Source organism: Tasmannia lanceolata, unplaced genomic scaffold (assembly GCF_043159265.1).
Source record: "Tasmannia lanceolata isolate RefF3 unplaced genomic scaffold, GAP_Taslan_0.1 ptg000003l, whole genome shotgun sequence".
NCBI lineage: Eukaryota > Viridiplantae > Streptophyta > Magnoliopsida > Canellales > Winteraceae > Tasmannia > Tasmannia lanceolata.
In genome coordinates, this window is record NW_027518680.1 from 39,890,255 (window position 1) to 39,903,027 (window position 12,773).

Consider the following 12,773-nt stretch of genomic DNA (forward strand, 5'->3'; position numbering starts at 1 on the left):
TGTCGAAGTGTAGTTTAAAACGGAAGAAACGGAGATGAAAAACTCCAAGTATTTTGGGAGTTATGATGGAAATAGTTGGACTCGCGCTTTGGTCTAGCAGTTTACAGACCTACCTGCGATTGATTGACCATAACTCACTCAATTCAACTCGGAATTGATTCAAATTCTTGCCATTTCGAAGATGTCGAAGTGTAGTTGAAAACGGAAGAAACGGAGATGAAAAACTCCAAGTATTTTAAGAGTTATGTTGGAAATAGTAAGACTCGCGCTTTCGCCTAGGAGTTTACAGACCAACCTGAGACTGAAAGACCATAACTCACTCAATTCAACTCGGAATTCATTAAAATTTGTTCCATTTTGAGGTAGTCGAAGTGTGGTTTAAAACGGAAGAAACGTAGATGAAAAACTCCAAGTATTTTGAGAGTTAAGATGGAAATAGTTAGACTCGCACTTTAGTCTAGCAGTTTACAGACCTACCTACGATTGATTGACCATAACTCACTCAATTCAACTCGGAATTGATTCAAATTCTTAACATTTCGAAGATGTCGAAGTGTAGTTGGAGATGGAAGAAACGGAGATGAAAAACTCCAAGTATTTTAAGAGTTATGATGGAAATAGTTAGACTCGTGCTTTCGCCTATCTGCTGACAGACCTACCTACGATTGAATGACCATAACTCACTCAATTCAACTCGGAATTGAATAAAATTTGTTCCATTTCGAAGGAGTCGAAGTGTAGATTAAAATGGAAGAAACAGAGATGAAAAAAGCCAAGTATTTTGAGATTTACGGTGGAAATAGTTAGACTCGCACTTTGGTCTAGCAGTTTACAGACCTACCTCCGATTGATTGACCATAACTCACTCAATTCAACTCGAAATTCATTGAAATTTGTTCCATTTCGACGGTATCGAAGTGTAGTTTACAACGGAAGAAACGAAGATGAAAAACTCTATTTATTTTGAAAGTAATGGTGGAAATAATTAGACTCGAGCTTTGGTCTAGCAGTTTACATACCTACCTCCGACTTAATGACCATAACTCACTAAATTCGACTCGTAATTCATTGAAATTTGTTTCATTTTGAAGGTGTCGAAGTGTAGATTAAAACGAAAGAAACGGAGATGAAAAACTCCAAGTATTTTCGGAGTTATGATGGAAATAGTTCGACTCGCGCTTTGGTCTAGCAGTTTACAGACCTACCTGCGATTGATTGACCATAACTCACTCAATTCAACTCGGAATTGATTCAAATTCTTGCCATTTCGAAGATGTCGAAATGTAGTTGAAAACGGAAGAAACGGAGATGAAAAACTCCAAGTATTTTAAGAGTTATGTTGGGAATAGTTAGACTCGCGCTTTCGCCAAGCAGTTTAAAGACCAACCTCAGACTGAAAGACCAGAACTCACTCAATTCAACTCGAAATTCATTGAAATTTGTTTCATTTCGAGGGAGTCGAAGTGTGGTTTAAAACAGAAGAAACGGAGATGAAAAAAGCCAAGTATTTTGAGAGTTACGGTGGAAATAGTTAGACTCGCACTTTGGTTTAGCAGTTTACAGACCTACCTCCGATTGATTGACCATAACTCACTCAATTCAACTCGAAATTCATTGAAATTTGTTCCATTTCAAAGGTATCGAAGTATAGTTTAGAACGGAAGAAACGGAGATGAAAACTCTATGTATTTTGGAAGTAATGGTGGAAATAATTAGACTCGAGCTTTGGTCTAGCAGTTTACATACCTACCTCCGACTTAGTGACCATAGCTCCCTAAATTCAACTCGTAATTTATTGAAATTTGTTTCATTTTGAAGGTGTCGAAGTGTAGTTTACAACGGAAGAAACGGAGATGAAAAACTCCAAGTATTTTGAGTGTTATGATGGAAATAGTTAGACTCGCACTTTGGAATAGCAGTTTACATACCTACCTACGATTAATTGCCCATAACTCACTCAATTCAACTGGGAATTGATTCAAATTCTTGCCATTTCGAAGATGTCGAAGTGTAGTTGAAGATGGAAGAAACGGAGATAAAAAACTCCAAGTATTTTAAGAGTTATGATGGAAATAGTTAGACTCGTGCTTTCGCCTATCTGTTGACGGACCTACCTCCGATTGAATGACCATAACTCACTCAATTCAACTCGGAATTCAATAAAATTTGTTCCATTTCGAAGGAGTCGAAGTATAGATTAAAATGGAAGAAACAGAGATGAAAAAAGCAAAGTATTTTTAGAGTTACGGTGGAAATAGTTAGACTCGCACTTTGGTCTAGCAGTTTACAGACCTACCTCCGATTAATTGACCATAACTCACTCAATTCAACTCGAAATTCATTGAAATTTGTTCCATTTTGAAGGTATCGAAGTGTAGTTTACAACGGAAGAAACGAAGATGAAAAACTCTACGTATTTTGAAAGTAATGGTGGAAATAATTAGACTCGAGCTTTGGTCTAGCAGTTTACATACCTACCTCCGACTTAATGACTATAACTCACTAAATTCGACTCGTAATTCATTGAAATTTGTTTCATTTTGAAGGTGTCGAAGGGTAGTTTAAAACAGAAGAAACGGGGATAAAAAACTCCAAGTATTTTTGGATTTATGATGAAAATAGTTGGACTCGCGCTTTGGTCTAGCAGTTTAAAGACCTACCTGCGATAGAATGACCATAACTCACTCAATTCATCTCGGAATTGATTCAAATTCTTGCCATTTCGAAGATGTCGAAGTGTAGTTGAAAACGGAAGAAACGGAGATGAAAAAGTACAAGTATTTTAAGAGTTATGTTGGGAATAGTTAGACTCGCGCTTTCGCCTAGCAGTTTAAAGACCAACCTCAGACTGAAAGACCAGAACTCACTCAATTCAACTCGAAATTCATTGAAATTTGTTTCATTTCGAGTGAGTCGAAGTGTGGTATAAAACAGAAGAAACGGAGATGAAAAAATCCAAGTATTTTGAGAGTTACGGTGGAAATAGTTAGACTCGCACTTTGGTCTTGCAGTTTACAGACCTACCTCCATTTATTAACCATAACTCACTCAATTCAACTCGAAATTCATTGAAATTTGTTCCATTTCGAAGGTATCGAAGTGTAGTTTACAACGGAAGAAAGAAAGATGAAAAACTCTATGTATTTTGAAAGTAATCGTGGAAATAATTAGACTCGAGCTTTGGTCTAGCAGTTTACATACCTACCTCCGACTTAATGACCATAACTCACTAAATTCGACTAGTAATTCATTGAAATTTGTTTCATTTTGAAGGTGTCGAAGTGTAGTTTAAAACGGAAGAAACGGAGATGAAAAACTCTATGTATTTTGGAAGTAATGGTGGAAATAATTAGACTCGAGCTTTGGTCTAGCAGTTTACATACCTACCTCCGACTTAATGACCATAACTCACTAAATTCCACTCGTAATTCATTGAAATTTGTTTCATTTTGAAGGTGTCGAACTGTAGTTTACAACGGAAGAAACGGAGATGAAAAACTCCAAGTATTTTGAGTGTTATGATGAAAATAGTTAGACTAGCACTTTGGAATAGCAGTTTACAGACCTACCTACGTTTGATTGACCATAACTCACTCAATTCAACTTGGAATTGATTCAAATTCTTGCCATTTCGAAGATGTCGAAGTGTAGTTGAAGACGGAAGAAACGGAGATGAAAAACTCCAAGTATTTTAAGAGTTATGATGAAAATAGTTAGACTCGTGCTTTCGCCTAGCTGTTGACAGACCTACCTCCGATTGAATGACCATAACTCACTCAATTCAACTCGGAATTCAATAAAATTTGTTCCATTTCGAAGGAGTCGAAGTGTAGATTAAAATGGAAGAAACAGAAACGAAGATGAAAAAGTCCAAGTATTTTGACAGTTATGATGGAAATAGTTAGACTCGCGCTTTGTTCTAGTAGTTTACAGACCTACGTTAGATTGAAGGACCATAACTCACTCAATTCAACTCAGAATTCATTGAAATTTGTTCCATTTCGAGGGAGTCGAAGTGTGGTTTAAAACGGAAGAAACGGAGATAAAAAACTCGAAGTATTTTGTGAGTTATGATGAAAATAGTTAGACTCGCAATTTGGTCTAGCAGTTTACAGACCTACCTACGATTGATTGACCATAACTCACTCAATTTAACTCGGAATTGATTCAAATTCATGCAATTTCGAAGATGTCGATGTGTAGTTGAAAACGGAAGAAACGGAGATGAAAAACTCCAAGTATTTTAAGAGTTGTGATGGAAATAGTTAGACTCGCGCTTTCGCCTAGCAGTTTACAGACCTACCTCAGATTGAAGGACCATAACTCACTCAATTCAACTCGGAATTCATTGAAATTTGTTCCATTTCAAGGGAGTCGAAGTGTGGTTCAAAATGGAAGAAACGTAGATGAAAAACTCCAAGTATTTTGAGAGTTATGATGTAAATAGTTAGACTCGCACTTTGGTATAGCAGTTTACAGACCTACCTGCGATTGATTGACCATAACTCACTCAGTTCAACTCGGAATTGATTCAAATACTTGCCATTTCGAAGATGTCGAAGTGTAGTTGAAGACGGAAGAAACGGAGATGAAAAACTCCAAGTATTTTAAGAGTTATGATGGAAATAGTTAGACTCGCGCTTTCGCCTATCTGTTGACAGACATACCTCCGATTGATTGACTATAACTCACTCAATTCAACTCGGAATTCAATAAAATTTGTTCCATTTCGAATGAGTCGAAGTCTACATTAAACGGGAAGAAACAGATATGAAAAAAGCCAAGTATTTTGAGAGTTACGGTGGAAATAGTTAGACTCGCACTTTGGTTAGCTGTTTACAGACCTACCTATGATTGATTGACCATAACTCACTCAATTCAACTCGGAATTGATTCAAATTCTTGCCATTTCGAAGATGTCGAAGTGTAGTTGAAAACAGAAGAAACGGAAATGAAAAACTCCAAGTATTTTAGAGTTATGTTGGAAATAGTTAGACTCGCGCTTTCGCCTAGCAGTTTACAGACCAACCTCAGACTGAAAGACCATAACTCACTCAATTCAACTCGGAATTCATTGAAATTTGTTCCATTTCGAGGGAGTCGAAGTGTGGTTTAAAACGGAAGAAACGGAAATGAAAAACTCCAAGCATTTTGAGAGTTAAGATGGAAATAGTTAGACTCGCACTTTGGTCTCGCAGTTTACAGACCTACTTACGATTGATTGACCATAACTCACTCAATTCAACTCGGAATTGATTCAAATTCATGCAATTTCGAAGATGTCGAAGTGTAGTTAAAAACAGAAGAAACGGAGATGAAAAAGTGCAAGTATTTTAAGAGTTATGATTGAGTTAGACTCGCACTTTCACCTAGCAGTTTACAGACCTACCTCAGATTGAAGGACCATAACTCCATCAATTCAACTCGGAATTCATTGAAATTTGTTCCATTTCGAGGGAGTCGAAGTGTGGTTTAAAACGGAAGAAACGGAGATGAAAAACTCCAAGTATTTTGAGAGTTATGATGGAAATAGTTAGACTCGCACTTTGGTCTAGGAGTTTACAGACCTACCTACGATTGATTGACCCTAACTCACTCAATTCAACTCGGAATTGATTCAAATTCTTGCCATTTTGAAGATGTCGAAGTGTAGTTGAAGACGGAAGAGACGGCGATGAAGAACTCCAAGTATTTTAAGAGTTATGATAGAAATAGTTAGACTCGCGCTTTCGCCTATCTGTTGACAGACCTACCTCCGATTAAATGACCATAACTCACTCAATTCAACTCGGAATTCAATGAAATTTGTTCCATTTCGAAGGAGTCAAAGTGTAGTTTAAAATGCAAGAAACAGAGATGAAAAAGCCAAGTATTTTGAGAGTTACGGTGGAAATAGTTAGACTCGCACTTCGGTCTAGCAGTTTATAGACCTACCTCCGATTGATTGACCATAACTCACACAATTCAACTCAAAATTCAATGAAATTTGTTCCATTTAGAAGGTATCGAAGTGTAGTTTACAACGGAAGAAACGGAGGTGAAAAACTCTATGTATTTTGAAAGTAATGGTGGAAATAATTAGACTCGAGCTTTGGTCTAGCAGTTTACATACCTTACCTCCGATTTAATGACCATAACTCACTAAATTCAACTCGTAATTCATTGAAATTTGTTTCATTTTGAAGGTGTTGAAGTGCAGTTTAAAACGGAAGAAACGGAGATGAAAAACTCCAAGTATTTTGGGAGTTATGATGGAAATAGTTGGACTCGCGCTTTGGTCTAGTAGTTTACAGACCTACCTCCGATTGATTGACCCTAACTCACTCAATTTAACTCGGAATTTATTCAAATTCTTACTATTTCGAAGATGTCGAAGTGTAGTTGAAAACGGAAGAAACGGAGATGAAAAACTCCAAGTATTTTTAGAGTTATGTTGGAAATAGTTAGACTCTCGCTTTCGCCTAGCAGTTTACAGACTAACCTCAGACTGAAAGACCATAACTCACTCAATTCAACTCGGAATTCATTGAAATTTGTTCCATTTCGAGGGAGTCGAAGTGTGGTTTAAAACGGAAGAAACGAAGATGAAAAACTCCAAGTATTTTTGGAGTTATAATGGAAATAGTTAGACTCGCACTTTGGTCTAGCAGTTTACAGACCTACCTACAATTCATTGACCATAACTCACTCAATTCAACTAGGAATTGATTTAAATTCATGCAATTTCGAAGATGTCGAAGTATAGTTGAAAACGGAAGAAACGGGGATGAAAAACTGCAAGTATTTTAAGAGTTATGATGGAAATAGTTAGACTCGCGCTTTCGCCTAGCAGTTTACAGACCTACCTCAGATTGAAGGACCATAACTCACTCAATTCAACTCGGAATTCATTGAAATTTGTTCCATTTCGAGGGAGTCGAAGTGTGGTTTAAAACGGAAGAAACGGAGATGAAAAATTCCAAGTATTTTGAGAGTTATGATGAAATAGTTAGACTCGCACTTTGGTCTAGCAGTTTACAGACCTACCTACGATTGATTGGCCATAACTCACTCAATTCAACTCGGAATTGATTCAAATTCATGCAATTTCGAAGATGTCGAAGTGTAGTTGAAAACGGAAGAAACGGAGATGAAAAATTCTAAGTATTTTAAGAGTTATGATGGAAATAGTTAGACTCGCGCTTCCGCCTAGCAATTTACAGACCTACCTCAGATTGAAGGACCATAACTCACTCAATTCAACTCGGAATTCATTGAAATTTGTTCCATTTCGAGGGAGTCGAAGTGTGGTTTAAAACGGAAGAATCGGAGATGAAAAACTCCAAGTATTTTGAGAGTTACGATGGAAATAGTTAGACTCGCACTTTGGTCTAGCAGTTTACAGACCTACCTACGATTGATTGACCATAACTCACTCAATTCAACTCGGAATTGATTCAAATTCTTGCAATTTCGAAGATGTCGAAGTGTAGTTGAAAACGGAAGAAACAGAGATGAAAAACTCTAAGTATTTTAAGAGTTATGATGGAAATAGTTAGACTCGCGCTTCCGCCTAGCAATTTACAGACCTACCTCAGACTGAAAGACCATAACTCACTCAATTCAACTCGGAATTCATTGAAATTTGTTCCATTTCGAGGGAGTCGAAGTGTGGTTTAAAACGGAAGAAACGGAGATGAAAAATTCCAAGTATTTTGAGAGTTATGATGGAAATAGTTAGACTCGCACTTTGGTCTAGCAGTTTACAGACCTCCCTCCGATTGAATGACCAAAACTCACTCAGTTCACAACTCGGAATTTATTAAAATTCATGCCATTTCGAAGATGTCGAAGTGTAGTTGAAAACGGAAGAAACGGAGATGAAAAATTCTAAGTATTTTAAGAGTTATGATGGAAATAGTTAGACTCGCGCTTCCGCCTAGCAATTTACAGACCTACCTCAGATTGAAGGACCATAACTCACTCAATTCAACTCGGAATTCATTGAAATTTGTTCCATTTCGAGGGAGTCGAAGTGTGGTTTAAAACGGAAGAATCGGAGATGAAAAACTCCAAGTATTTTGAGAGTTACGATGGAAATAGTTAGACTCGCACTTTGGTCTAGCAGTTTACAGACCTACCTACGATTGATTGACCATAACTCACTCAATTCAACTCGGAATTGATTCAAATTCTTGCCATTTCGAAGATGTCGAAGTGTAGTTGAAAACGGAAGAAACAGAGATGAAAAACTCTAAGTATTTTAAGAGTTATGATGGAAATAGTTAGACTCTCGCTTCCGCCTAGCAGTTTACAGACCTACCTCAGACTGAAAGACCATAACTCACTCAATTCAACTCGGAATTCATTGAAATTTGTTCCATTTCGAGGGAGTCGAAGTGTGGTTTAAAACAGAAGAAACGGAAATGAAAAACTCCAAGCATTTTGAGAGTTAAGATGGAAATAGTTAGACTCGCACTTTGGTCAAGCAGTTTACAGACCTACTTACGATTGATTGACCATAACTCACTCAATTCAACTCGGAATTGATTCAAATTCATGCAATTTCGAAGATGTCGAAGTGTAGTTGAAAACAGAAGAAACGGAGATGAAAAAGTGCAAGTATTTTAAGAGTTATGATGGAGTTAGACTCGCGCTTTCGCCTAGCAGTTTACAGACCTACCTCAGATTGAAGGACCATAACTCCATCAATTCAACTCGGAATTCATTGAAATTTGTTCCATTTCGAGGGAGTCGAAGTGTGGTTTAAAACGGAAGAAACGGAGATGAAAAACTCCAAGTATTTTGAGAGTTATGATGGAAATAGTTAGACTCGCACTTTGGTCTAGGAGTTTACAGACCTACCTACGATTGATTGACCCTAACTCACTCAATTCAACTCGGAATTGATTCAAATTCTTGCCATTTTGAAGATGTCGAAGTGTAGTTGAAGACGGAAGAGACGGCGATGAAGAACTCCAAGTATTTTAAGAGTTATGATAGAAATAGTTAGACTCGCGCTTTCGCCTATCTGTTGACAGACCTACCTCCGATTAAATGACCATAACTCACTCAATTCAACTCGGAATTCAATGAAATTTGTTCCATTTCGAAGGAGTCAAAGTGTAGTTTAAAATGCAAGAAACAGAGATGAAAAAGCCAAGTATTTTGAGAGTTACGGTGGAAATAGTTAGACTCGCACTTCGGTCTAGCAGTTTATAGACCTACCTCCGATTGATTGACCATAACTCACACAATTCAACTCGAAATTCAATGAAATTTGTTCCATTTATAAGGAATCGAAGTGTAGTTTACAACGGAAGAAACGGAGGTGAAAAACTCTATGTATTTTGAAAGTAATGGTGGAAATAATTAGACTCGAGCTTTGGTCTAGCAGTTTACATACCTACCTCCGATTTAATGACCATAACTCACTAAATTCAACTCGTAATTCATTGAAATTTGTTTCATTTTGAAGGTGTTGAAGTGCAGTTTAAAACGGAAGAAACGGAGATGAAAAACTCCAAGTATTTTGGGAGTTATGATGGAAATAGTTGGACTCGCGCTTTGGTCTAGTAGTTTACAGACCTACCTCCGATTGATTGACCCTAACTCACTCAATTTAACTCGGAATTTATTCAAATTCTTACTATTTCGAAGATGTCGAAGTGTAGTTGAAAACGGAAGAAACGGAGATGAAAAACTCCAAGTATTTTTAGAGTTATGTTGGAAATAGTTAGACTCTCGCTTTCGCCTAGCAGTTTACAGACTAACCTCAGACTGAAAGACCATAACTCACTCAATTCAACTCGGAATTCATTGAAATTTGTTCCATTTCGAGGGAGTCGAAGTGTGGTTTAAAACGGAAGAAACGAAGATGAAAAACTTCAAGTATTTTTGGAGTTATAATGAAAATAGTTAGACTCGCACTTTGGTCTAGCAGTTTACAGACCTACCTCCAATTCATTGACCATAACTCACTCAATTCAACTAGGAATTGATTTAAATTCATGCAATTTCGAAGATGTCGAAGTATAGTTGAAAACGGAAGAAACGGGGATGAAAAACTGCAAGTATTTTAAGAGTTATGATGGAAATAGTTAGACTCGCGCTTTCGCCTAGCAGTTTACAGACCTACCTCAGATTGAAGGACCATAACTCACTCAATTCAACTCGAAATTCATTGAAATTTGTTCCCTTTCGAGGGAGTCGAAGTGTGGTTTAAAACGGAAGAAACGGAGATGAAAAATTCTAAGTATTTTGAGAGTTATGATGGAAATAGTTAGACTCGCACTTTGGTCTAGCAGTTTACAGACCTACCTACGATTGATTGACCATAACTCACTCAATTCAACTCGGAATTGATTCAAATTCATGCAATTTCGAAGATGTCGAAGTGTAGTTGAAAACGGAAGAAACGGAGATGAAAAATTCTAAGTATTTTAAGAGTTATGATGGAAATAGTTAGACTCGCGCTTCCGCCTAGCAATTTACAGACCTACCTCAGATTGAAGGACCATAACTCACTCAATTCAACTCGGAATTCATTGAAATTTGTTCCATTTCGAGGGAGTCGAAGTGTGGTTTAAAACGGAAGAATCGGAGATGAAAAACTCCAAGTATTTTGAGAGTTACGATGGAAATAGTTAGACTCGCACTTTGGTCTAGCAGTTTACAGACCTACCTACGATTGATTGACCATAACTCACTCAATTCAACTCGGAATTGATTCAAATTCTTGCAATTTCGAAGATGTCGAAGTGTAGTTGAAAACGGAAGAAACAGAGATGAAAAACTCTAAGTATTTTAAGAGTTATGATGGAAATAGTTAGACTCGCGCTTCCGCCTAGCAGTTTACAGACCTACCTCAGATTGAAGGACCATAACTCACTCAATTCAACTCGAAATTCATTAAAATTTGTTCCATTTCGAGGGAGTCGAAGTGTGGTTTAAAACGGAAGAAACGGAGGTGAAAAACTCCAAGTATTTCGAGAGTTATGATGGAAATAGTTACACTCGCACTTTGGTCTAGCAGTTTACAGACTTACCTACGATTGATTGACCATAACTCACTCAATTCAACTCGGAATTGATTCAAATTCTTGCCATTTCGAAGATGTCGAAGCGTAGTTGAAAACGGAAGAAACGGAGATGAAAAACTCCAAGTATTTTAAGAGTTATGATGGAAATAGCTAGACTCGCGCTTTCGCCTAGCTGTTGGCAGACCTACCTCAGATTGAAGGACCATAACTCACTCAATTCAACTCGAAATTCATTAAAATTTGTTTCATTTCGAGGGAGTCGAAGTGTGGTTTAAAACGGAAGAAACGGAGGTGAAAAACTCCAAGTATTTCGAGAGTTATGATGCAAATAGTTACACTCGCACTTTGGTCTAGCAGTTTACAGACCTACCTACGATTGATTGACCATAACTCACTCAATTCAACTCGGAATTGATTCAAATTCTTGCCATTTCGAAGATGTCGAAGTGTAGTTGAAAACGGAAGAAACGGAGATGAAAAACTCTAAGTATTTTAAGAGTTATGATGGAAATAGCTAGACTCGCGCTTTCGCCTAGCTGTTGACAGACCTACCTCCGATTGAATGACCATAACTCACTCAATTAAACTCGGAATTCATTGAAATTTGTTCCATTTCGAAGGAGTCCATGTGTTGTTTAAAATGGAAGAAACGGAGATGAAAAAAGCCAAGTATTTTGAGAGTTACGGTGGAAATAGTTGGACTCGCACTTTGGTCTAGCAGTTTACAGACCTACCTCTGATTGATTGCTCACCATTTCAATGGAAAAAAAGACCCCTCTTTACTGTAGAAGGACGTTCCATCGAGTTGGTGTGAGGGAATGACATATGGCCTATTCGTTTTTAGATTTTGATAACCATTGTGAGCCAAAACAGATTATTGGATATTTACAGCCGATTGGTGTGGCCAGCCGTCTACCTCCTTCACCTTTCTTTGTACAAAATGGCCCATTTTGCTACTAAGTTTTTTGCCACTTGTTGCCTTGTTTCAACACCCTACATCCTATTATAAGGTCCATACACATAACTGTTAAAGGTAGTAAGGCGATGAAATTTTATTTTTGATTTGTAAATCACATACCCAAATTTTGGTATTTCCACCCAACAAAAAGTAAAACCCTTAAGAAGAAGAGTTTTCCTAGTTGTCGATTACCTCCACCGTCATCCTTAAATTCGATTACTAACCCGTTTGCGGTTGTCCCACTTCGGTACTTTCCGGCTTCGAGAAGACCCCGGCAACTAATCTTCTCTTGATTTGGACTGAATTCTACAAGTCCATTGGGATTCAAACTTGGAATTTCACAAAAGAGGTAGATGATCCTACCCTATGTCAGTGTATTACGATTTTTCTGTCATACATCCCTATTCTATATGCATGCCATCCATGTTTCCCCTTTACAACTTAAATATAAGAATTAGTATTCTCTTTAAAATATTAGTAGGCACTTTGGATTTGAAGTATTTAACTTCATTTATACTTTGAATACTTGATGTTGGCAGGATTTGGAAACTCGATATAATCGCTTTATTTTAGCACCTTATTACAAACTTGATTTTATAAAAATATATTGCAATAAGATTGTACATTTAAATTCCATAGATTTTGCACCGGGGAGGTCCAAATGGATTGAAACATGGAGAAATATCATTTGCATGATATTAGAAAAAAAATTGAATTGTTTTTACCTACAGTCTTGGTATAGAATAAGTTCCACTAGTTAGGTTAATCTCTAGTGGTTACCTAGTACCCAACCT